Consider the following 15,631-nt stretch of genomic DNA (forward strand, 5'->3'; position numbering starts at 1 on the left):
CACCATCTCCATATCCATCAATCCAAGAGCACTATGATCCTATTTATGAAAGCCGAGTGCATCAAGAGGCAAAGGATCGTGTCAAGGAAACAGTGGATCGATGTTAGGCAACCGTTCAACAACTGGGGCAAGTATTAATTCAATGGGCTTCTAGATGCTTAAATACACAAGGATCAGCCACAGCCCCATGTGGACAGTCTAGTGAAGAGCGTAGCATAAAGGAGATACAAGAAACCCCAGTGGACAAGACAGAGAATGAATTCGTACTAGAACAAGTAGAAGATGCTGTCATTGTTCAAGAAGAAGAAGAAGTGGTTGAAGACTTAGGAGATGCAGAACCTCCATGGGAAAGTCCAGTCATAGAACCCCCTTCCAAGACGTTTGAAATTGATGCTAAGGAGGGTGTACAACCTCCAAGGCATATCACAGTTGAAGACTTGGAAGAGGTTGATCAAGAGATGGAGATTCAAGAAGAAGAAGCACAACCTCCCATGCCCTTGGAAAGCAATGAAGAGGAGATTGAATTGAAAGAGAGCTACCAAGAGGAAGAGGTTGAAATTGAAGAAGCTTGCAAAGAGGTGGTAATTATCAGAGAAGAGCACAAGGGAGTGGAACTTGCAATTTCATTAAAAATACCTCCCCCTAAGTTGCCATCATCCTTCACAACATTCAAGTGGGTAAAATTCATATCCCATAGCTTTCTAATTCCGCTTAAATATGGGCTACTGGAGACGGATGGTCAACTTAGAGCTCTTTGTGACATTAAGAGTAAGAGGAAGATGGTCAGTGGTAAGAATTGTCCTGCAAGGTTCATTATGGTTGGAAGCTTTAAGCTTAAACGCAAAGGTTGGTATAAAGCTCAACTGAATGGGTCTAGGAAGTTGTTTGGACACTTCAGTGAGAATTCAGATTGCTTGCCACCTAGATGGAATCATAATGATCAACACAAAGACGGGTGTAAAAGCAAGATTTGGGATCTTGGAATCTGCTATGACATTTGTCACTCCGGGAGCCTAAGAATCTGTTTGAAGCTTCTTAAGGGCTTTACATGCTTAGTTTGGGATCCCGGAGGTTACTGGAGATACAAACATTGGTGGAGATTCCTGGATGAATACAAGCATAAGCCACCATAACAGGAAGCTCATCAAATGTCCAACTTAAGGACTCTAACTAAAAGTGCTAGGTGGGAGACAACCCACCATGGTATAATCATTCCTTTCTCAATTTTAATTTTATTTAGTTTTGTTTGTTTTTGAATTTTATTTTATTTTGTTATATTGAACCTGGAGTTTTGCATCACATTCATATTAACACTGCATTCTGCATTTTTCAGATTACAAAAAAAAAAAGCGAGCACGAGACGCGACTGCATCAGCGACGCGTCCGCGTCGCAAGGAGAGGGGAGAAAAATAAAAACGAACAGAGAGTTTCGCAGGAGCAGTGCTGGAGGCGTGCCAATGGCACAAATCACCCCACGCGACCGCATCGCTGACGCGACCGCGTCACCTGGGAATAATGGCCTCCCACGCGACCGCGTCACCCACGCGGCCGCGTGACCTGAAATCAGCGTAAAAAGGGTGCATGGCCGAAAGTTGTGCTGGAGTTGGGCTGGACTCGTGCTGGCAGCCCAAGCCCTCCCACGCGAACGCGTGCCCCACGCGTCCGCGTCATATTGGAAATAAGGCCACCCGCGCGATCGCATCGACCACGCGACCACGTCACCCTGGATTTTGGCAATACTGAGTTTTGAACAAAGAGTTGTGCGACCGCGAGGCTGCACTCGCGCCACTAGCACAAATCAAGTCACGCGATCGCGTGCCCCACGCGTCCGCGTCACCCTACCTTATCGCGCACCACGCGACCGCGTCGCCAGCGTCGCACAACCTATCCAGATTAGTGCCAATTTTCTTATCTTCTCTTTTCTAATCCTAAATTCTCCCTTCTCTCTCCTTTCTCACTTTCTTTTTCTACTTATCATTCTTTTTCACTTTCATTTTATTTTATTTAATTGCATACTCTCATTCATTGCATATTTTTATTTTTCTAAAATTATTATTGGTGTTCAAATATTCTTATTCAACTGTTACATCTTTTCTGGTATTTTCTTGATGCTTAGTGACTTGTTTTATTTTAAATAGGTAATATTATTTATATCAATGCCAATCTTTTATACCTGTATTACTTTTACATTGATATGAATTTATATTATCTCTCCTTACCCATACTCTCTCCCTCATTGTTGCAATATTTTGTACCACTAGTATGCCATGTGCTTCTATTGTTTTCTCACTTGCATGTTGTAGCTACCATGTAATTGAGACCCTCACTTTTGGCATTAACCAACCCATGTTTTATTTGTCTTCTATCTTTGCTTTGGGTTACTTTCCTTCCCTTTTTCTTTCATGATGGCCACCAGGAAGAGAACCGGAAGACGTTTACATGGGAGAGACAAACAAGTTCCTACACACATTCCTTGATGAGAAAAGCGTCAGTTGAAACAACCCGTCCACCTGCACATCTCAGAATGCACCGAGGACGATGCAATCTTTAAGTGTGGGGAGGTCGATACTGATCTCCATGGGTTAGTTATTTCCTCTTTCAACACCAATGTTTTATTTTATTTGTTTGTTCATTATTGCATTTGCATGTTTGATTGCATGTTTATTTGATTTTGTGCATTTAGTTACTACTTGGTTAAAGTAATAAAATTCTTTTTAGGACCCTATTTTTGAAAAAATTCACTAATTTAAAATGAAAATTTTTGTGTTTAACTTGTTTGAAGTTGTATTTGGAACATGGTTTTTGAGCCAAAGAACACACAACCTGTGAGACTTTGAGCTTATTTACATGGTTACATTATTTAACCATAAATATTTTATTCCTGTGTGTTCCCTTCTCTATGATTGTAATCTATATTTTGTTCCAACCTATATGTCCATTATTTAGTGTATTTACATGCTTGCATATGATTGAGGCCATTATTTGATTTTAGCTCACTTATTCCAAATAAGCTTACCCTTTAAATCACCCTTGTCAGCCACTTTGAGCCTTTTAATCCCCATTTATTCTATATTTTACCACATAACTAGCCTTAAGCGGAAAATAAATTAATTATCCCGATTGAATCTTTGGTTAGCTTAAGATAGTGTGTTAATTAAGTCTGGGGAAACTGTGGGAACATGGGTTAATAATGGAATGTATCATGTTTCTAATTTATTTGAATATTGGAAATTTGGGAACTTACTCATGAAAAACCAAAATAGAAAAATAATAGAAAATCCATGTGCATTGATAAGTTATGTTTATTTCTCTACAAAAAAAAAAAGAAAAAAAGAAAAAAAAAAATATATATATATATATAATATAAATAAATAAATAAAAGGGGACAAAATTACCCCAATGTTAAGTTAATAAAAAATCAATGCACATGTGATAAATTAAAAAGAAAAAGTTGATACATGAGTATGTGATGTAAAAGTGGGAATTTTGGGTAGCTAGGCATGAATTAGAATTATATAGAGTATATGTATGTTAGGTGAAAGTTTATGTTAATTAAAGATTCAATTCATACCTCACTTAACCATATATATATCCTCACCTTTACCTTAGCCCCATTACAACCTTGAAAAGGCCTCATGATGTTTGCATTGGTATACTAAATTTTGTTGATTGGTTAGATGAAGAACAAAGTTTTAGAAAGCATGATTAGAGAAGACTAGAGTGAATTACCCTATACACCTGAGAGATTAGAGTAATATACACTACCAGTAAGGGTTCAACGCTTAAATTCTATGTTCCCTGCTTTCATGAGCTGTCTTCTTACAAGTTCACTTGCTTTTTATTGTATGATTTGAATTAGTGGAAATTGGTTTGTATTTGTCTTGGAGAACTTATTTACTCTTAACCAAGTAAGTAAAAGCATTTAGCATGTAGCTGCATTCATAGGTTGCATTTCATACCATTCCTCTTCATCTTTATAGCTTCTCTTGAGCTTAGCATGAGGACATGCAAATGTTTAAGTGTGGGGAGGTTGATAAACCACTATTTTATGGTTTATCTTGTGCTCAATTGAGTGGATTTTATCAACTCTTTACCCACTTATTCATACTATTTGCATGGTTTTACATTTGTCTTCCTAATTATGTGCTTTGATTGAAAACATGCTTCTTTGATCTTATATTTGCTTATTATTAACCCTCCCTTATTACCATTAGATGCCTTGATATGTGTGTTAAGTGTTTTCAGATATTATAAGGCAGGAATGGCTTGGAGGATGGGAAGAAAGCATGCAAAAGTGGAAGGAATGCAAGAAGCTGGAGAAATTGCTAAGCTATCCAGCCTGACCTCTATGCACTCAAACGGCTATAACTTTTGCTACAGAGGTCCAAACTACGCAGTTCCAGTTGCGTTGGAAAGCTAACATCCGGGGCTTCGATTTGATATATAATATGCTATAGTTCCCCTGACGCTAGGCGACGCGACCGCGTGATCCATGCGGCCGCGTCGCAGTGACGGAAATCAGCGCATTAAAATTCGAAACCAGCGAATTCTGGACTGTTTCTGACCCAGTTTGCGGCCCAGAAAACACAGATTAGAGGCTATAAAATGGGAAATCGCATCCATTCATAGAAGGCTCTCACAATTCACTTTTCATGTTTTAGATGTAGTTTTAGAGAGAGAGGTTCTCTCCTCTCTCTCTCTTAGGATTTAGGACTTCTCTTAGTTTTTAAGAATGACTCTCGATCCAGGTTCAAGGTTCCTTTTTATTTATTTTTCCAATTAAATTTAAGAACTTTTCTATGTTATGATTTGAATATTTTATTTAATATTATTTGAGGTATTTCAGATTTAAGATTGCTTTGCTTTATTTATAAGTGCTTTCAATTTAACTTACACATTTTCTTCCTTTTAGCTTTGGTTAAATAATTGGTAACTCTTGAGTTATCAAACTCATTGTTGATTGAGAATTGGAATTCTTCAAGAATTAATTCATCCACTTAACTTACCTTCATAGTTAGAGGTTAATAAAGTGGGAGAAAAATCCAATTCTCATTACAATTGATAAGGATAACTGGGATAGGACCTCCAGTCTTCATACCTTGCCAAAAGCTTATTTTACAATTATTTATTTATTTTACTTGTCATTTAAATATATCTGTGCCCATTGCCCAAACTCAACATTCCCCAAAACACACTTTTTCATAATCAATAATAAGAACACCTCCCTGCAATTCCTTGAGAAGACGACCCGAGGTTTAAATACTCGGTTATCAATTTATTAAGGGGTTTGTTACTTGTGACAACCAAAACGTTTGTAAGAAAGGTTGATTGCTTGGTTTAGTAACTATACTTACAACGAGAGTTTGCTATAACCTCTAAACCATCAATCTTCAGTTCTTCAGCACTCTTTTTCCTGAAAAGGTTTTTTATTGAGGTACCAAGTTGAGATCCAGATATTATCCGACTTAAAAGGATGAAAAACTCCAACATGTATATATGATACGCGGAAAACTTGTCTTGCAACAAATTTCCTTCGGCAAGTGTACCGAATTCGTCGTCAAGTAAAAACTCACAATAGAGTGAGGTCGAATCCCACAGAGATTGATTGATCAAGCAACTTTAATTAAAGGAATGTTCTAGTTGAGCGAACCAGAATTTGAGTTGGGAATTGCAGAAAATTAAATGGCGGGAAATTAAATAGTGGAAACAGTAAATGCTGGAAATAAAGAGCTGAATGTAAATGGCGAAAAGTAAATTGCAGAATCTTAAATGGGGATGGGGCAATTGCTCATAAAAGTAAATGGCAGAAATTAAAGAGAATGGGTAAGATCAGAAATGGGGAGTTCATTGGGCTCAGGAGATGTTGCATTCTCCGGATCAAGTTCATTTTCATCTCTTCCTCAATCAATGCATTCATTGATCTCCTTGGCAATCTTAAGTGATCGAATTACAATTCCTTGTAATTCAATCTCTCAAATCTTGATCAATAGCCAATTCCTTGGTCAATTGCTCATGAGAAGAGATGAAGTATGGTCACTGATTATACCACATGCATTTCCCAAATCAAGTGTTGGAAGGATTATAGTCACATATCCATCCACACCCAATTTGGTCCAGCATGAGAAAGCATTTCTAGCATGATCCCTTCATTCCTCTTTCAAGGTTCAGAAGAGATCCAAGTATGAATAGCTTCTTTTCCAAGATAACTACCCAATTGGATGAAGATCGAAAGCTTTCTAGTAAAATCAAGAGAAAAGATAGAAGAAGGAGAATGAAAACTAAAATTGCTCCATCAAATTACAACAGAGCTCCCTAACCCAATAAAAGGGGTTTAATTGTTCATAGCTCTGGAAAATGAAAACAAAGATGGAGAATACATGCTGAAAGTAAACTAGAAGTGCAGAGAAAGTAAAATACAGAGAGTAATTCTAGGCCAAAGGCTCCCTAAAGTTTTCCAGCTCTCCTAACTAATTCAAAGTTACTCATATATATACTACTCTTCTGATCTTCTAGTTGGCTCTTCAAGTCTTGGGTATGGGCTTTTGGATCCTGAGTTTGAAGCAGTTATCTTCATCATTGGGCTTATCTTTGCTTGCAGAGAGAAAGTGTGAAGTAGGCAGGGACTTTTAGCTCAGGACGTTAGTGGTGTTAACGTTAAGTGAAAGTGTGGGTTTGAGAACGTTAGTGACAATCACCTTTTTTACTAACGTTGCTCACCCAAGTATGAGCCACGTTAACCTCAACGTTAGTGGCACAAACGTTACCACTAACGTTGCCTCTTGGTCCTTCGCACACGTTATTGGGACTTACCTTTCCCAATAACGTTGCTAAGCCTCCCCCTTCCCTACGTTAGAGTCCACGTTAACTTAGTTAACGTGGCTCTTAAGCCAATCCTTCGAGAACGTTAGTGACACTTACCTTTGTCACTAACGTTCCAATGTGCCCCTATTTCTTACGTTAGAGTCCACGTTAACTAAGTTAACGTGGCTTCTAACGTAGTCATGCTAGCCATCTCCAACGTTAGTGACAAAGGTGAGTGTCACTAACGTTGGCTCATCATCTCTTTATCCACGTAAGCTTCCACGTTAACTAAGTTAACGTGGGAGTTAACGTTGCTCATGGTAGCTCTTGGTGGTTCACCCCAACGTTAGTGACAAAGGTAAGTGTCACTAACGTTGGCGACCAATTGCTCTCTCCACGTTAACTAAGTTAACGTGGAAGTTAACGTGGCTTATGGAAGCTTGGCCAATGTTAGTGACAAAGGTGAATGTCACTAACGTTGGCATTCCTTTTGCTTCTTAACGTTAGAAGCCACGTTAACTAAGTTAACGTGGCAACTAACGTGGCCAATTATGAGTTTGGTCCAACGTTAGTGACAAAGGGGAGTGTCACTAATGTTAGCCTTATTGTCTTCTTCCACGTTAGAGTTCACATTAACTAAGTTAACGTGACTCTTAACGTGGGCTATGATGGCTTCGAGGGCGTTATTGGCGATTACTTTTCTCATTAACTTTGCAAGTTAGCTCCCATTCCACGTTAGAGGTCACGTTAGTTAGATTAACGTGGCTGCTAACGTGGTTCTTCCTTGCTTCTTTTGTCCTGAAATCAAGCAATAAAGTGCATCAAAGTTCTAATCCAAGTCATGGGAAATGCAACATCCAATTTGTCATTAAATTCATGCAAAATCCTCATGAAATCATGTAAAGTGCACAATGTATGCTTGAATCAAGATGTAAGTGAATATCTACCCAAAAAGAGCTTATTTTCTAAGAAAATGCATGAAACTACCCTAAAAACAGTAAAGAAAAGGTCAGTGAAACTGGCCAAAATGCCCTGGCATCACAACACCAAACTTAAAGCTTGCTTGTCCCTAAGCAAGTACTGGAACAAGAGAATGATGAATGGAATGCCAAGAGAAATGAGTCATTCTTGTGGAAGTCATATTTCTGGTTTTATGGTAGTTTCATGCCTAGCAACTTAGGTTCATTCCTTCACTGGCTTTCAGACCTTTATCATGTCCTAGAATACTCACTGTGATTGCATCCCATGAGACTTTTATTCATTGATCCTTTTGTTGTCATTTTAGGGCTTATTTGTGTTCTTAGGCTAAGTGCTCTGTAAGGGGGCAACTCTTTAAAATAAGCTTTCAGCCAACACTCCCGAACCAGTTGGTTCAATGTGCTAGGTGTTGAAGCACCCCTAAGGACTTACTTCCTCAAGTCTCTCCCCCATACATACACACCACAGGCACATGGTTTGTTTATTTTCTTTCCTTGAGGTCTTGGTGTCCAGCACCTCTTTGGGTTACTAAATGTTCTGTAGCAAAGATTGCTCTTGATAGTGGACTTTCAGCTGATAATCCCGGGTTAGTTAACCCAAGTTACCAAGTGATAAAGCACCCCTGAGAGCTTAGTAATCCAAGCAGATCCTTGGTCTCAAACCCTTGGTGCCTAGCCTCTTTTCTTGCTATTTTTTTTTCTTTTATTCTTCAACTTTGATTGTTCTTTCCCTTTTTCTTATTAGGATCTTATTATTTAGCTAGTCTCATTGGTATGTTCAAAGCATAGTATTCATGACAGATAGTTGTCTTCCCACCTTGTGGTTGAACCAACTTAGCTAACTTATGACCACACCACAAACTCAGGAACTTGCTCCATAGTATGAACTCCACTCTCATCTTTTATAAAACACTCATTCTCTTTTCATTTGATTCAAAAGGATAAGCATACAAGTAAGCAAAGTAAGGATGCAGTGACATAAAGACTAGCAAGCATAGACCTATTAAACAAAAAGCTTAAAAGACAGAATTTAAAAGGGTTCCAACTAACGAGTAACTATTAATCAAAAGTGCATTCAGACTTCCAACTTTCAACATTCTAAGTTTATGGAATTAAGTAACAATACAACCTTCGGGTGATGGTTTCTAGTTGCCTTCTTTTTGTCATCATCCTAGTCTTTACTACCTCACTTCCTTGGGTGAAGGTGCACCATTTCCTCATAAGATTCCTGCAAAGTTATTGGAAGTTGCTTGTTCCCAAAGCACTTGAGAAATAGTTAGCTTGCATGTATGCTTGTGACTTATGAACTTAATTTGGTGTGTGAACACCAAACTTAGTTCCTTGCCTAGTACAAAACCTTGCATATATGCAGAGAACCTCATATCTTGTTGTTTAACAAAACTAAAATCTAACTAGATCTAAGTGGTTTCCCTTGATTGGTTGGAGCTAGCAATGTGCTTTGGGAATGGAGTGTGATTCTAACTAAATTCCTTTGGTGGAATACCAAACTTAGAATTACACTTTCACTCTTGAATTGTTTTGGTGTGGAACACCAAACTTAGCTCCTCGCAATACAGGGGAAACAACTTGTGATCTTTATTGAAATAAAGATGAAAAGGAAACTACCTGAGGTTGGGTTGCCTCCCAACAGAGCGCTCTTTTATCATCGCTAGCTCGACGATTCCTCCTTTACTTGAGATGATACTTTACTCTAGGGTTTTCCCCCATGTTGCCCAGATAATGCTTGAGTCTTTGTCTGTTTACTATAAAGTCCTCTCTGAACCTTCATCCATGATTTCGATGTGTCCATATGGCGAGACTTTTGTGACAAGAAAAGGTCCGGACCACCTTGATTTGAGTTTTCCTGGGAACAGTCTTAATTTAGAATTGTAGAGGAATACTTGCTGCCCCCTTTTCAAAACTCCTGGGTGCAAGATGCAGGTCATGTCTTCTCTTTGCCTTCTCTTTATACATCTTGGTATTTTCATAGGTTTGTGACCTGAATTCCTCCATCTCTTGCAGCTACAAGATCCTCTTTGCACCAGCAACAATGCTGTCAAAATTTAGTATCTTGATAGTCCAGAGAGCTTTGTGTTCCAGCTCTAGTGGTAAATGACAAGCTTTCCCATACACCAGTTGATATGGGGACATTCCAAGTGGTGTTTTGAATGCTGTTCTGTATGCCCAAAGAGCATCATCCAGTTTCTTCGACCAATCCTTTCTTGATGCACCCACAGTCTTTTCCAGAATCCTCTTTAGCTCTCTGTTGGATATCTCCGTTTGCCCACTTGTTTGGGGATGGTAAGGCATGGCCACCTTGTGTTTTACCCCATATCATAAGAGAAGAGCTTCTAGTGGTCTGTTACAAAAATGGCTCCCTCCATCACTGATGAGTGCTCGTGGGACTCCAAACCGGCTAAAGATATTCTTCCTGAGGAAGTTCATGACCACCTTGTTATCATTTGTTGGGGTTGCAATAGCCTCTACCCACTTGGAAACGTAATCCACTACTACCAAGATGTACTTGTTTGAATATGAGGTTGGGAATGGTCCCATGAAATCGATTCCCCACATATCAAACAGTTCCAATTCCAAGATGAAATTTTGTGGCATCTCATTTCTTTTGGGCAAGTTTCTAGATCTTTGGCATTTATTACAGCTCTTTACTAGTTCTTTGGCATCCTTGAAAAGAGTGGGCCAAAAGAATCCGCTTTGTAACACCTTTGCTGCAGTCCTGTCCCCTCCAAAGTGGCCTCCATAGCATGAGCTGTGGCAATTCCATAGGACCTCTCGTCCTTCTTCCGAAACACATCTTCTAAGGATTCCATCTGAACACTTCTTGAAGAGATATGGCTCATCCCAGACAAAGTATTTTGCATCATTCATGAGCTTACTTTTTTTATGTTTATTGATCTCTGGAGGTAAGGCCCCAGTTGCCTTGAAGTTGGCAATGTCTGCGAACCATGGTGCTTTGTGAACTGTCATCAGCTGCTCATCAGGGAAGAGCTCGTTCACACTTGTATCATGTGTTCCACTTTCCTCATGCGGGATTCTGGATAGGTGATCTGCTACCTTGTTCTCCACTCCTTTCTTGTCTCTGATTTCAATGTTGAATTCCTACAACAATAAGATCCATCTTATTAGTCTTGGTTTTGATTCTTGCTTGGCAAACAAGTATTTAAGTGCTGTATGATCTGTGAAAACAATCACTTTAGCACCGATGAGGCATGATCTAAACTTGTCAAATGCAAAAACTATTGCTAGCAACTCCTTTTCAGTAGTGGTATAATTTCTTTGAGTATCATTGAGGACTTTGCTAGCATAGTATATCATATGGACTAAGTTATCTTTCCTCTGTCCTAACACTGCCCCAACTGCAAAATCAGATGCATCACACATCAATTCAAATGGTAAGTTTCAATCAGGTGGGGAAATGATAGGAGCAGAGGACAACCTTATTTTCAAATTTTTAAATGCTAGCATGCATGATTCATCGAAGATAAATGGTGTATCAAATACAGGGAGATTGCTTAAGGGCTTGGCTATCTTTGAAAAATCTTTAATAAATCTTTTGTAAAAGCCAGCATGCCCTAAAAAGTTCCTAATTGCCTTGACATCACTGGGTGGAGGCAGTTTTTCAATAAGTTCCACTTTAGCCCTGTCCACTTCAATGCCTTGGTTAGAAACCTTATGGCCAAGGACTATTCCTCCTGTCACCATAAAGTGACATTTCTCCCAATTCAAGACCAGATTGGTCTCTTGGCACCTTTTCAATACTAAAGCAAGGTGACTCAGGCAGCTAGTAAAGGAATCTCCGAATACCAAAAAATTATCCATAAAAACTTCAATGAATTTCTCTATTATATCTGAGAAGATAGAAAGCATGCAGCGTTGGAAAGTCGCAGGTGCATTACATAGCCCAAATGGCATGCGCCTGTAGGCAAACACTCCATATGGACAAGTAAATGAAGTTTTCTCTTGGTCTCTAGGATCAACCACTATTTGGTTATATCCTGAATAACCATCAAGAAAACAGTAATATGCGTGTCCTGCGAGTCTTTCCAACATCTGATACATAAATGGGAGGGGAAAATGGTCCTTTCGTGTAGCTTCATTGAGTTTTCGATAGTCTATGCACATCTGCCATCCTGTGATGGTCCTTGTAGGAATTAGTTCGTTCTTCTCATTGGGAACTACAGTGATTCCTCCCTTTTTGGGCACGACATGCACGGGGCTGACCCAGGGGCTGTCTGAGATCGGGTAGATTATCCCTCCCTGCCATAACTTCATAACTTTTTTCTGTACCACTTCCTTCATGATTGGGTTCAGCCTTTTTTGGGATTGAATGAATGGTTTGGCATCATCTTCCAGTAGTATCTTATGCATGCATATGGCTGAACTTATTCCTTTCAGGTCAGCAAGAGTCCATCCAATGGCATCCTTGTGCTTTCGCAATACTTTGAGTAGTTCATCCTCTTGATCTTGGCTGAGGCACGAGCTTATGATCACTGGGTGACTTTCATTCTCTCCTAAGTATGCATATTTGAGAGTGGGTGGCAGTGCTTTGAGTTCAAGTTTGGGTGCTTCTGACTTTTCGTTCTCTTCCTTTGGTGCACCTTGTATATGAATCTCTGCTGTTGCAACCTCTTCACTAAACGTTGACTCCTCCTCTATTAAACCTTCAGGTTTTTCTTCTTCAAAACTTTCTTGCACTGCATCTTCAAGTGAGTCCAACCTCATACATTCTCCCAATTATTCTGGTGGGTAACTCATGGCCTTGAACACATTGAACGTCATCTTTTCATTGTGTAATCTCAGGGTGAGATCTCTTTTTTGTACATCAATGACAGCTCCAGCAGTGGCCAAGAACGGCCTTCCCAGGATGATGGAAGCCTTGGCTTCCTCCTGCATGTCCAGCACTACAAAGTCTGCTGGGAAGATAAAATCTCTCACTTTCACCAGCAAATCTTCTACGATGCCATGAGGGAACTTGAACGATCGGTCTGCCAGTTGTAAGGCCATTTTTGTTGGTTTAGCCTCCTCGATTTTCATCTTTCTCATCATAGCTACTGACATCAAATTGATGCTGACTCCTAAGTCACAAAGAGCCTTCTCCACTGTGATTTCCCCTATGATACAAGAGATCTGAAAACTCCCGGGATCCTTCAATTTCTGGGGCAGTTTGTGCTGAATGATAGCACTACATTCTTCGGTTAATATCACAGTTTCGTTGTTCTTCCAGCTTCTCTTCTTAGTCATTAGCTCCTTTAAAAACTTGACGTAGAGTGGCATTTGTTCTATTGCTTCAGCAAAGGGTATGTTGATTTGTAGTTTCTTGAAGATTTCTAAAAATCTCGAAAACTGGTTGTCATCCCACTTCTTTTTTAATTGCTGAGGGTATGGGACTCTTGGGACGTCTGGCTTCAGCACTCCTTCCCCTTTTTGTGAACTCAAAGTGGGCACTCGAGCTCCATCCTGCTCTTCTTCCTCTTTATTTGAGTCCTTTTCTTGTGGTTTCTGGGGGGTTTCCTTCAGTTCCTTCCCACTCCGAAGGGTGATAGCCTGACACTCCTCCCTTTGGGTTGAGTTAGTATTGCTGTGAAAGTTGTGGCTGGGAATTTGCTTGAATAAATAGCCAATTTGTGTCTCAAGTTTCTTGATGGCAGCATCCTGATTCTGCATATTGGATATCACTTCTTCTCGGAACGCTTTACTGTCTTGAATCTCTTTGCATATGCCTTCAAGTAGATTCTCAATCCTTGAGAGTCTGTCATCAATTGATGGGTGATTGGGATTAGAAGTGGAAGGATGAGGAGTGTTATTTTGGTTTTGATATGGATGTGGAGAGGTGTTGTTATGGTGGTGTTGATATGTTCTCTGTGTGAATTGTTGGTGAGCTGCATTATTGTTGGGGTTGTGACGTCTCTGATCTTGGCCTTGATCTTGTTGATTCTCCCACCCAAAGTTTGGGTGATTCCTCCAACCAGGGTTATAGGTCTTGGAGTATGGATCATGGTTTTGCCTAGGTGAATTCCCAATGTAGTTGGCTTGCTCCTGACTATCCTCTGCTTCTTCATTCACTCTTTCTTGGGTTGCTGATGAAGTGGTGATTGCTGCTACTTGGTTCCTCTCCATCTTCTTGGTGAGGTCAGCCAGCTGCTTGGTAATGAGCTTATTTTGGGCCAGCAGAGCATCTACATTATTTAGCTCCGTCACTCCTCTAGTGTTCCCTCTTTCAGAAGCATAGAAATAGTCATTTTCTGCTACAGTATCAATGACATCTATGGCTTCCTCAATGGTCTTCTTCTTGTTCAGAGATCCTCTAGATGAATGGTCTACTGCCTTCTTTGATTCATAAGAAAGGCCTTCATAGAAAATGTGTAGCTGCACCCATTCATTGAACATATCTGGTGGACACTTCCTTGTCAGGTCCTTAAACCTCTCCCATGCTTCATATAGAGTCTCACCATCTTGTTGCCTGAAAGTTTGGACCTCAGCTCTCAGCCTGTTGATTCTTTGGGGAGGATAAAATCTGGCTAAAAATTTGTTCACCACATCTTCCCAAGTTGTCAAACTCTCCTTCGGAAAAGACTCTAGCCAATTGGCTGCCTTATCCTTGAGTGAGAATGGAAATAAGAGCATTCTATAGGCGTCAGGATGAACACCATTAGACTTCACTGTGTCACATATCCTCAGGAAGGTGGTTAGATGTTGATTGGGGTCTTCTTGGACTCCTCCTCCGAATGAACAGTTGTTCTGAATAAGGGTGATGAGCTGCAGTTTTAGTTCAAAATTATTGGCATGGATGGTCGGCTTTTGAATGCTACTTCCACAGTTTCCTGGGTTTGGATTGATGTAAGAGCCTAAAACTCTTCTCTCCTCCCCAGCATGATTTGCTCGACCTTCTCTGCCATGGTTGTGAGCCTCTTCTTCATGATGGTTTTCCATGTTTTCTTCCATGTTTGGTTCAAAGTATTCCTCCTCTTCCTCGGCACCCACTACTCGTTTTTCTCTTGCTTCCCTCCTTAATCTAAGGAAGGTCCTCTCAGGTTCTGAATCAAAGGAAGTTGAAGCCCCGCTTCTTTTCCCTGTCATACAACCAACAAAGCACAAGCAAGGAAAATAGATGCAGGAAGTATTTCTGTTAGAATTACTGTTAGTGTGAGTGATGCAATATATCAAACAGTTAGTGGGTCAGTAAACTGAATTGTAAATAACCAAAAAAATGAAAAAGTAGGGGGAGGGGAAGAAATTAACTAAAAATGAAAGTAAATTACTCAAACAGAAAATTAAATCAAACAAACTAAAAATGCTCAATCTAGTTATCCTCCAATTTAATCATTGTTGATTCAAAATCAATCCCCGGCAACGGCGCCATAAACTTGATACGCAGAAAACTTGTCTTGCAACAAATTTCCTTCGGCAAGTGTACCAAATTCGTCTTCAAGTAAAAACTCACAATAGAGTGAGGTCGAATCCCACAGAGATTGATTGATCAAGCAACTTTAATTAAAGGAATGTTCTAGTTGAGCGAACCAGAATTTGAGTTGGGAATTGCAGAAAATTAAATGGCGGGAAAGTAAATAGTGGAAACAGTAAATGCTGGAAATAAAGAGCTGAATGTAAATGGCGGAAAGTAAATTACAGAATCTTAAATGGGGATGGGGAAATTGCTCATAAAAGTAAATGGCAGAAATTAAAGAGAATGGGTAAGATCAGAAATGGGGAGTTCATTAGGCTCAGGAGATGTTGCATTCTCCAGATCAAGTTCATTTTCATCTCTTCCTCAATCAATGCATTCATTGATCTCCTTGGCAATCTTAAGTGATCGAATTATAATTCCTTGTAATTCA

At 39.7% G+C, this 15,631-nt stretch overlaps 1 non-coding gene across 1 annotated transcript; it reads left to right on the top strand.

Annotated features, from left to right (window-relative positions):
• The first annotated feature begins 14,178 nt into the window (after positions 1-14,178).
• LOC112780909 (small nucleolar RNA R71) lies at positions 14,179-14,285 on the top strand. Its single transcript, XR_003191716.1, has one exon. It is a non-coding gene; the product is annotated as a small nucleolar RNA R71 (small nucleolar RNA).
• The last annotated feature ends 1,346 nt before the right edge of the window (positions 14,286-15,631 follow it).

The sequence above is a fragment of the Arachis hypogaea genome, chromosome 19, assembly GCF_003086295.3.
Source record: "Arachis hypogaea cultivar Tifrunner chromosome 19, arahy.Tifrunner.gnm2.J5K5, whole genome shotgun sequence".
Classification (NCBI taxonomy): domain Eukaryota; kingdom Viridiplantae; phylum Streptophyta; class Magnoliopsida; order Fabales; family Fabaceae; genus Arachis; species Arachis hypogaea.